Source organism: Balaenoptera acutorostrata, chromosome 19 (assembly GCF_949987535.1).
Source record: "Balaenoptera acutorostrata chromosome 19, mBalAcu1.1, whole genome shotgun sequence".
NCBI lineage: Eukaryota > Metazoa > Chordata > Mammalia > Artiodactyla > Balaenopteridae > Balaenoptera > Balaenoptera acutorostrata.
The window spans coordinates 1,698,101-1,708,846 of NC_080082.1; the positions used below are offsets into that span (position 1 = coordinate 1,698,101).

The 10,746-nt window shown below is 56.0% G+C and overlaps 1 protein-coding gene across 1 annotated transcript in view; it reads right to left on the reverse strand.

Moving 5' to 3' along the window:
• ZNF469 (zinc finger protein 469) overlaps positions 1 to 6,900 on the reverse strand; it is a 264,223-nt gene extending 257,323 nt beyond the window's left edge. Inside the window, exon 1 of the mRNA XM_057533761.1 lies at positions 6,800 to 6,900. The gene's annotated coding sequence lies outside the window, so the exon portion shown is untranslated. The remainder of the gene's footprint in view (positions 1 to 6,799) is intronic.
• Positions 6,901 to 10,746: the final 3,846 nt, after the last annotated feature.

Genomic DNA, 10,746 nt, shown 5'->3' on the forward strand with positions numbered 1-10,746 from the left:
GCACAGGCCTTCCCCAGCCTCTTCTCAGGCTCCAGTCGCCCAGCGGGGATTTGTGGCCCGCTGGGAACTTCCCAGCGTCTCAGGCCACCTCCTGACAGCAGGGCCGAGAGTCCTGCTGCAAAGGCCCGTCAGGAGTCTCGCTCACAGCGCCCCGTGTCCTCCAGCGCTCGCTCCACGTGGGGCGCCAGCCCTGCCTCGGTCTCCCCAGCATCTTCCCCGCGGCAGCGGCCGGGCCCTGGGGGCCCCCTGGGAGGGGAGGGTGCAGAGGCCTGGCCCGGCGCGCTGGCTCCGTAGGGCCCCTGGGGGACCCAGAGCGAGGAGTCAGGAGCAACTGTGGCCCCTCAGGCATCTGGGACATGAGGCCAGCGAGACCCCTGCCCCAGCCTCTCCCAGGAGGACAGCGGGTCCCTGGCGCAGAGGGGCCGAGCACGAGGCCGCAGGGGTCAGATGGCAAAGCAGGTGCTGCCCGAGAAGCCAGGATCTCAGTCCGTTACTTTGGGAAGGGCACCTGGGATTTGCCTCCGAACAGCCCAGTGGGTGGGGAGCGGGGAGGGTGGGGTATGAGGGGGCTGTGAGGGGGGACGCGCAGCTGGGTGGTGGGTGCACTTGCTCTGTGTGTGCGAGTTTGAATCTTACCCAAATCACTGCTTCCGTAACTGCAATCGGTTCGACTGCACATCAGGCTGCTCCCCTGCAACGTGACTCACCGCTGCCCCCGGGACTCGGGTCACTCAAGGTTTAAAAAATTCTGTACTTAATCTCTAAAAAGGCAACAGTGGCATTTAACCGATGCCTGACGTGAGAGGCTCTAGCCCGAAATTTAGGGACATAGCCAGGCAAAAATATAAAAAGTGCTACAAAGTCTGCTATGTGGACTCCAGGTTTCATTACTTCAGCTTTGCCTTCTCATGAGAACAAGTGGGTTTTGCTGGGCCACACGGGCAAGCACAGAGGGCTCAGAAAACACATAGCTTAGAGTCTGGGATCAGAGGCAAAAATTAATCTAAAACACTTCCACTGCAGCACGTGCTACACCTGTGATCATCTGTCCTTGAAAACAGGTAGAAAATGAGCAAGAAAGGACCTGAAATGTAACAGAGAAATGGTCAGAGTAGGTGGAGGGATGAGAGAGAGATTCCACCTCCCTCTTCAGAGCCAGGCAGCTGGATTCACCACACGTGATCCTTTATCTTGTCTCCGCCTCCCCAGGACATCAGAGAGCTAAGTTGACACTAAGTAAATATTTGGTCATATGTTATTCTACTTGCGGCCACACTGTGCGTGATTGTTGAAGCTACTCACGACCCAGTGGACAAACGGACACAGCTCACCTGGTAGCTCCCCACAGCCCCCCACGCACAGGACCCGTCCTGGACCACCCCAGAGAGCACCCAGGCTATGCACCCAGGGGTCCAGCCTCCCCCACCCAGAAGGTACTCCAGCCCAGGTGCACCATCTGAGCTCTGTGGTCCGACTGTGGATCATCCACCCCTTGCCTTCTTCCAAATACCACTCCTCCTGACCCAAGGTGTTTGGAATCCTTCCCGGGAGCACAGGGCTTTTGTTCCACAATCACAAACCAAACGTAAAATGAGAATCAACCTACGGAAAGCAACACCTTGGCTTAAATTCTTACTAAAGTGTAAATGACTGATAGCCGACTCCTCAAGGCCCAACAGACAAAGTCTGGGCTTCTTTCTGTTAAAGCCTTCAAGGCCTCCCCCACCCCTTCCCTCCCCATCTCTGCCATCTCACTCCTCCTGGGTGCAATCGCCTCTCCGTGCATCTCTCTCCCCAGATACACTGGTTCTGCTTCAAACACTTTGCTGTTTCTCCAGCGCCCGGCACATAGCTGGTTCCTGGTAAATGTTTGTGATGGAAAGAAGGGAGGCAGGGAGGGCGGGAGGCCCATGGCCAGATGCTATCGGAGGCCTTGGGAAGAGTCAGGCGGCTAAAACACACACAGAAACAGCAGCGTCCTTGCTCTGGCTAAGGACACAGACTGTGTCACTGACCCCAAACTGTGCATAAGGAGGGCCGGGATCACATGCCATCGCAGGTGTCACAGCTCAGGGACAGCTCCTGGGCCACTGGCATGAGCGCCGCACGGTGGACCCCGGCTGCGGGGAGAGGCCTCGCGCTCCTGGCCGGCTCTGTGCTCCCCTCCCCTCCTAGCTCTTGGCAGCTCGGCGGGGCAGGGATATCTGCTGGGGTTCATTTGCATCCACTTTGGAACAAATGGATTTCTTCCATATTTATATCATAGAATAAACAGATTTTCCTGATCAAAGGCTGCCTGGGTCTGGAGACGATTACCAGGAGTGTTTTCCCAACTGAGTCACACTGCGCATTGGGAACACTAACCCTGTCTGTTTCCTTCACGTGATCCAGCTCGGTAACCGTCAGGATATTCCTGAAAGGAACAAGACTTCACACCCTTGGGGGCACGCACTCCCCGCCTGGAGAGCTAACGGAGCGCCCGGCTGGCAGAGTCAGAGCGAGCATGCCCACCGCCACCACGCACGCGCCCCCCACCACGTCCAGGAACAGCAGTCCACGAGGTAAACAGCAGGGTCGCCCACCCTAGAAACAGGGGTGGAGCCTGGCCTGGCGACACCCGCAGGGTCATACGGCCTCAAGTGAAGGAGAAGATTTGAAGCTACGCCAGAGACCGCAGCCCTGTTCTGGGTCACAGGGAGACGAGTGAGGCTGGTTTACAGAAATGTTCTGGGGACGCATTTCCATCAATAATGAGGGTGTGGGCACAGAGTCAGTGCACGGTGATTTGGGGGGACAAAAGGGAGGAGAGGAAGAGGGACCTGGAAACCCAACCTCCATTCAGATGGGGAACTGCCGTTAACAGTCGGGTAGAGGGATGGAATTCGGCCGTTCGCAAGCTGTTTCCCAGCGCATCCCGGGAGCGGGGAGCGGGCAGCAGATGGCCTGGGGGAGGCTGGGCTACTGACACACCTGCCAGGACGGATGGCCGGCTGGGCCAGGTGTCCCTCGGCCCTGACGGACACTGTCCCCACCCCTGGGCGGTGTCCCAGCCCCCAGCCAAGGTCTCTGACTCTCGATGCTGATTTCTTGTCACTTTCTAAGAAGGAGCCCTCAGGCTTTACCTTCCACATGCCCTCAGGCCACGTTTGTATTTCTTCTCCCGGAAAATGTCTTTTCGGGTCCTTGGCCCGTTATGGGTTCTTTTCATGTTATCTGTAGAAGAGCTGGTCTGAATATATACATCAGATACCTGTGCGCCACACTTGATCTGAACATCTACGTCCGTATAAGTGTCCTGTTGCTGCCGTAACAAATTCACCAAACTTATTAAGATGACGGGAGCTGATTCTCTCACGGTTCTGGAAGGCAGACATCCAAAACGGGTCTCTCACTGGGCTTAAATCATGGTGTCGCAGGGTTGGTTCCTTCTGGAGGCTCCAGGGGAGAATCCATCTCCTTCCTTTTCCAGCTTCTGGAGGTGCTGCATTCCTTGGCTCGTGGCCGTGTGCCAGCCTGACCTTCACTTCCATGGTCACATCTCCTTCTCTGACTCTGGCCTTCCTCCCTCCCTCCTGTAAGGACCCTATGATGACACTGGGTCCACCCCGCTCCAGGATGACGTCATCTCAGGAGCCTTAACTTCACCTCATCTGCAAAGCCCCTCTTGCCACATGAGGTGACCTACCCATGGGTCCCGGGCATTGGGACACAGTTGTCTCTGGGGGCCGTTGCCCCGCCTATCCCCCTGCCTTCTCCACATGCTGCCAGCGTGTCCTCCTGGTCTGAACTTGCCTTGCAACGTCTCCTTTCATGTCTTTACTACACAACAGTTTAACTTTTTACATCATTGAATGTGTTCATCTTGTCCTTTATGGATTTGGGGTTTGGGGCAGCATGCCTTCCCTGCACCAGAATTATGAAAATACTGTATTTTCATTCTAATCTGTTTATATTTTGTTTTGATATTTTCCCATTTAATCCACATAGGCTTTATTTTGTACGTGAGGTAGGGCTCCAACTTTATTTTTTTCCAAAACGTGGATTAATTGTACTAACAATACTTTTGAATGACCCTTTCCTCTGTTTGAAATGTTTCCAAATTCCTAAATTCTCATTTAAAGGGCCACATGCTAGGTTCTACTCATTTTCTAAATCCACTTACCTGTCTCTGCACCGTGCTTCTGAGTTAGCATGGCCTCAGGTTGTATTTTAATAACGAGGAGGGCAAGGCCCCCGACTTTCCCCAACATCTTCTAATCGCCTGTCTCATGTCCCATCTACGCATTGTTAATCCCAGGAGTTGTCACTGGACTTTCCCACTCTAGCCTCTGTTTTCTACACAGTTCTGTCTTCTTTTCCACACCTCTTTTCTTTTTCTCTCTTCTGTGTCTTCAGATCCTTCTTCCAATTAGCTACTTTTCTCACTGGCTTTGCTAGAGTTTTTTCAGTGTGACTTACCCAGTGAGTTCTTTTATTTTAAAGGATACATTTTTCATTTAAATAAGTTCTGCGGGTTGGTCTTTCATTCTGACTCCTTCCTTTATAGTTCATAATTTTAAATAAACATACTTATTTCATTTTGTTCTATTATTTCTAGTTGACAGAGTGCTAATCCTAGGTTGGTTAGTTATTCCTCACAAGAGTTCATTTCCTAGTGTGGTTTTTCACTACATGCCCATCTCGGGCAGGAGTTTTTTTTTCTGAGGGTGTCTGGGGACCCTGCATTCACCAGCCCCCTGGTCCTGGCCTCTGTTTTACCCAAAGTCTCATCTGCTTGATTCTGTGCCACAGAGACAGTATAAATGCAGTTCCCAGACGCACAGGGAGTAAAGGTTTGGGCTTATTTTTCCGGGCAAACTTCCTGCTCTACTCAAATCCCTGGGGGCTTCCTCCTCACTGGGAAATCTACTTGCCTATTATAAAGTATTAAACAATAGTTACGTTTTATATAGCTCTCTCCACACCAAACTAATAAAAGTTGAGAAAAATTTTATAGACATAATTCAAATAAGTCATATCAAAATCAACTTTCGAATTTGAGTTCAAATCTGTGAAGAAAACTGTAGGCCTGTATTCTCTGATTCTCAACTGTGTTTAATGGTTCTACCTTTTAATTTACGTGAATTGTTTCTGGCTAGCACTGAACCTGTGCAGAAGGGTGTTGGCAGCTCTCGTCACGTTTTTTTTAAAAGTCGGGGGGGCTTCCCTGGTGGCGCAGTGGTTGAGAATCTGCCTGCCGATGCAGGGGATACGGGTTCGAGCCCTGGTCTGGGAGGATCCCACATGCTGCGGAGCAACTGGGCCCGTGAGCCACAACTACTGAGCCTGCGCGTCTGGAGCCTGTGCTCCACAACAAGAGAGGCCGCGATAGTGAGAGGCCCGCGCACTGCGATGAAGAGTGGCCCCCGCTCGCCGCAACTAGAGAAAGCCCTCGCACAGAAACGAAGACCCAACACAGCCAAAAATAAATAAATTAATTAATTAATTAATTTAAAAAAAAAAAGTGGGGGGCCCCTTCCTCACTTCCGCAGGAAAAGGGCAAAGGTTTTCAATCCACTTCTGATGGTGCTGCAGCTCCCTGGCACTTCGAGCTTCATGAGAGGCTGCGTTGTTCACGCCAGCTCCCCTACAGCGCGTGTGGTTGTAGGTGCCCTGGTTGTGGGCGCCCTGATTATCAGGGATAAGCAGACCCACACCGAGGGAGCCAGGCCCCCAGCCAGGCAACGCCATACTGGGCAGGGAGCTCCCGCCAACAGCAGGCCTCCGGGTGGCCTCGGGGTGGCCCCCTCCCAGCTCCACCCCACCTGGGGTGAACTCTCTGACGGTGTCACTGACAGCAGTCCGACCGGCCTCAAATTCTTCTCACCAGATGCCATCGGAGTGGGCTGGAGCCCCACTCAGAGTGGCCGGCAGGCAGCGGGGGCCGAGAAATTCCTCAGCAGACACGCACTCGGGATAAGGAAGCTTTGGGAGGCGAAGGAGGGGAGAGACGGGGATGCCACCCGGGTGCCGAGAAGGTCCCTCCGGAGCCCTGCCCTGAGGAAGGCCCACGGCCCGTACCCCAGCCAGCCGCCTTCCACCTCCCACACGGGCGGGGGGGCCCTGGCCACCTGCACCTCCTCGAAGACACACCAGCCAAGCAGCCGTCAGGCCTGACCAAGGGAGCGGAGAGCCCCCCGGAGCAGAGGCGTGGCAGACCCCCGGGCCGGCAGAACAGAAGCCGGGGCAGCAGGCTTTGTAGGAATTACTTGGATTCCTGTCTGAATGTTAAATGGCCTCGCTCCGGATCTGGGACCCCACCTCCAGGGCCGGATCGTAAGGCATTAATGAGATGTTTACACAAAGATGGATAAATAAAGATACTCACCACCACGGGGTTTGTAGTAGAAAAACTCCGAATTACCTACACCCATCAATCAGGGATCTACTAAATAAATGCCGACGCATCCGAGAAGACCCCCTCTTTCTCCTTCACTCCATGCCCCAAGCCCACCCGACACACAGGAGCCAGTTACTCTCCATCAGGGTCTGCCGACAGCATGAACACACAGAGTGGGGTGGCCTTCCTGTGACGCCATCACCCCCAGATGCCCCAGGAGACCTGAGCTGGAACCGACCGCGGGGCTTTGTGCCCAGAGTGCCAACCGTGCCCCGTCACCTCACAAAGCCCCCATCCGCCCCAGGTCATCTCCGTCCATGGGGTGTCTGCCGCGCGGGGCCCTGCCGACCTGCTGACGTGTCTTAATTCACTTAATCCTCCCTCACTGGGGCCGCCAGGCAGCCTTCCAACCTCACTTACAGAGAAACTTGGGCCGACAGGCTGGATGGTCACTTGTCAAGGACACCAGCAAGTCTCTGCTCCAGCCATTTCCATCTGTCCTGAAATTTGAATCCACTCTTGCAAGATAAAGGTTTGTCACCACCGAGAACATCCAAAGAAAGGAGATACAGACGCTTTAAACGATTCCAAAAATGCTTTGATAAGTGGCAGCCGAGCCGCGGTGGGTGAGCGTGTGGAATCTGGGGCCGACCTGCCGCCCTGCCTCGTGCAAGTCCTGACGAGTTTGTGAAACCGGGCGGACACAGCTCAGGAGGCCTGGAAACGATCCCAACGCCAGTCAGAGAGACGTCGCCGAGCTCAGCACACAGCAGACCTGCGGGCGGCAGGCCTAAGCTGAGCCCGTCGGCCACAGCACGGAGCTGCCATAGCCACCATCCGTGGTCCGGTTCTTTGGTTCGTATTTACAGCCAGGAAGGGAGTGGAGCAGGGCAGGGAGGTGTCTGAGTGGCCCACGGCTACTGGAACAAACAGCCTCGAACTTGGTGGCTTAAAGCCACACAAATCGATCCCCTGAAGTCAGGGGGCGGAAGTCGGACCCAAGCCTCACGGAGCTCAGCCAAGGCGTCACGGGGCCAGTTCCCTCTGGAGGCTCTGGGGGGCCGGGGAGGGTCTGCATTCTTGCCCCTTTTCAGCTTCCAGAAGCTCAGGGCCCCTCCCTCTGTCCTCAGAGCAGCAGCCCCCAGCCCCTCTCTGACCCTCACTCTGCTCCCGTGACCATACCTCCTCTCCTCTCAGACCTCCCACCTCCCTCGTAAGGGTCCTGTGGTGACACAGACCCCCCGGACACTCCATCTCAAGGTCCTCAACTTAGTCACGCCTGCAAAGACCTCACGGCGTATCCGCCGACTCTGGGGGTGTGTGGTCTGGTGATGGCCATCCTTGGGGGCCATCACCCTGCCAAGCACAGCAGCAGGACCTCCTGGGCCGGGCGCCGAGGGACGAGGCCAGTGCACAGGTGACACCGCCCCGGAGCCCCACACAGAGCTGCCCGGCAGGCGCCGGTCCAGCCCCCACAGGTGCAGGGCTGAGATTCAGGCGAACCCAGCGCCCACGGCCACACGGCCAGGAAGCCAGAGTCTCCTCCCGACACGACGCCGCTGTCCCAACCGAACACCCTGGCGGGCTGCACCCTCGCGTGAGGCCGAGATGGGACTGGACCCCAACTTGCCCTCTGGCCGTGCTGTGACCATCGCCACCGCTAACCGCCAGCCCGGCTTCTGAAGCTCTTCAGATCCGTCCGGGAAGGGCAGACACGCACACAGAGACACTAGATATAACAGTCACATTTGTGAAGCACCTGAGTGGTCACTGCTTTCAGTCCTGATTTCACAGAGAAAAACCCTCTGGGAAAGGCCATGCTGTTCACTCAGGCTACCAGGAACAGGGTGATGGAGGCCGCAGGCCGGCCGGGACCCCCACTCTGTGTGAAGCGCACGGGTCGGCAGAGCGCCGGGGAAGGAATGATGACAGGCGGTGGCGGCGGTGGCCGCAGAGGCCCGAGGTCAGGGCCAGGCGAGGGCGGAGGGACCCCGGGGCCCCGAGAACCTCCCGGTTCTGAGCTGGGACAGGAAGCAGGCCGTGGTCCTGTGACATTACCGCAAGGGAGCGTGGGCTAGCTGAAGTCATCGGCAAGGCCGGTCCGCGGAGGGTAATTTCCAAAACGTGGCCGAGAGTGACTGAGAAGCATCGGAACTCCGGGCCACGATGCAAAGCAGACGGAGGGGCAGGACGTGTCCTCCCAGCTGACCGGGCCCCTCGGGGCCAAGGACAAGCACCACTGTCCTCAGCTCCCCGAGACGGATGGGGCACAGGCGCACGCCGCGTCCTGCCTGGCCCAGGCGTGCCATGTGGGGGCAGCTGGGGACACCCACCCCCAGGAGGTCACAGAGGTGCATCTGACCTCAGCTGTGTCCGGGGGGGCACACGCGCCCGTCAGCAGTGGACAGGGCAACGGCTGGCCCCTGTCCCACGCGCCCGCCCTGGAGGGGGCGCCCACCGAGACGCCCAGCGGGGACGGCTCTGCCTCCTATTTCCGCTTTCCCACGCCCCGCCAGGCACAGCTGCCCCCAGCGCCCTGGCCCCACCGAGCCCCGCCAGCCTCGTCCCCCAGCATCTGCAGAACACTCGCGCCGGAGGGGGGAAATGTGAAACCACGCTTGCCCAAAAGCTAGAAGATCCGGGAAGGGGGTTAGGGAAGGGCTGCCCCCCCAGAGAGGGGAGGGCGGGGGGTACTAACCAGCCCCCGTCTGTGTCTGGACGGGTCTCAGGCTTAGCCAACACTCCAAGTCTTTGTTTTGTTTTGCTTTTCATTTTTTCAACAGTCTCTGGCAGAGAAAAGCGGTCATTTTTTAATTTATTCAGTGGGCGAGGATGACGTGTGTCAACTTTTCACTTTACAAAGACTCGACCCAGGATGGCCCAGACAGCTCCCCCGCGAGCCCTGCCGCAACGCCCGTCGTGAAAACGCAAATTTGTTCAACACGACTTATGTATTAGGGAACAGTCTGAAGATAAGACAGATCGCCTGTTTTTCTCATGCACCATCTCGCCCTCCGGAAACACTGGGGAACTCGGACACCCCGCTGAACAGAGCCTGGAGGGAACACAGACGCGCACACACCCCAAGCCTGCGGCCCCTGCGCTGGGCACACCCACCTTCACCCCAGCCAGCCCCCCTGCACCTACGTCCCCTGCCAGCTCCCGTCTCTGCCAAGCGCAGGGTCACCACGGTGGCTATGTGTGCACCCACTGGACGTGGGAAATGGTGCCCTTTTCATGGGGTTCTCATCTTTACGTGTCACTGATGGAGTTTTGAGGGCTATGCCCCCAGCCCCATCTTTCCCGCAAGCCCTGTGGTTTTTATTGCGTGAATTTGCAGGACAGGGTGATTTTTAGGAATTCATGTGTTATAGTACAGCAGAATCATCCGTGTTACATGTGATGTGCAGTTTTTCCAGAGAACACCCTTGCCTACTGCACGGATTTGGATCGTGTATGACCGTGAGGCAAGGACCAGACTGTGGCGAGCTGTAGAGCACGACCCCCTCACCCGCACGTTTATAATAGTCCTTTCAAGTCAGACAAGCGTTTTTCACTAAAAAGAAAGCTACAAAAATCTCTTCCTGCAGCATGACCTGGTCTTGAGTATACGAATTCAGTTACCAAATTGGTAACTTTTTCAAATCAAGGACCAAAGAACTTAAGGATTCCCTCAGAATAACTTCAACGGCTGGTTAAGCAAACCCTTCAATGGAACAGGAACTGATTTATCACCTGAATTCTAAGCACCAGCCATCAAACCAAGCAAGACTCTAGAGTGAGAAACAGGCACTTGGACGAGTGGATATAATACAACACAGCGCCCTCAACAGTAAGCACATGTCAGAGGCGGGGCCACCTCCCCTGCCGAGTCGCACATCGCAGCTCAGAGGAGGAAGGACCAAGAGCAACTGTGGGTGGTGGGGACCTCCCGCCCGCCGCCACCCCCAGCTCATCCGAGGAGCTGGGGGAAGTCCACAGACAGCCTGAGCTTGACCCCATCCGAAGGCAAGGGCTCCGAGGCTCAGAGAGGGTTGGTGACTTGTGCAAACGTGCACAGTGAGGGGCAGAGCCGGGTACGGACGCAGCTCGCACTGCCAGTGAGGTCTCCTCGGAAGAAGTGCAGGCACCTCTGGATTGCTGGGGGAGTTTATACTCTATTGCTATATTACAAATTGTTTTCATTAACTGACTTTACTCATTCTTAGCTATTTAGACGACAGGCGTAGCACAGTGGGAGTTTCAGGAGCAGAGGTGTGTGTTTCACTTGTTCGTCTTGGTGCAAGGCCTCCAGTAAAGGGCCCCCTCCATTCTTTACCCTGTTACCTTGTGGCCCTGAACGAAGCCTGAGCGCTGTCACAGCGGCA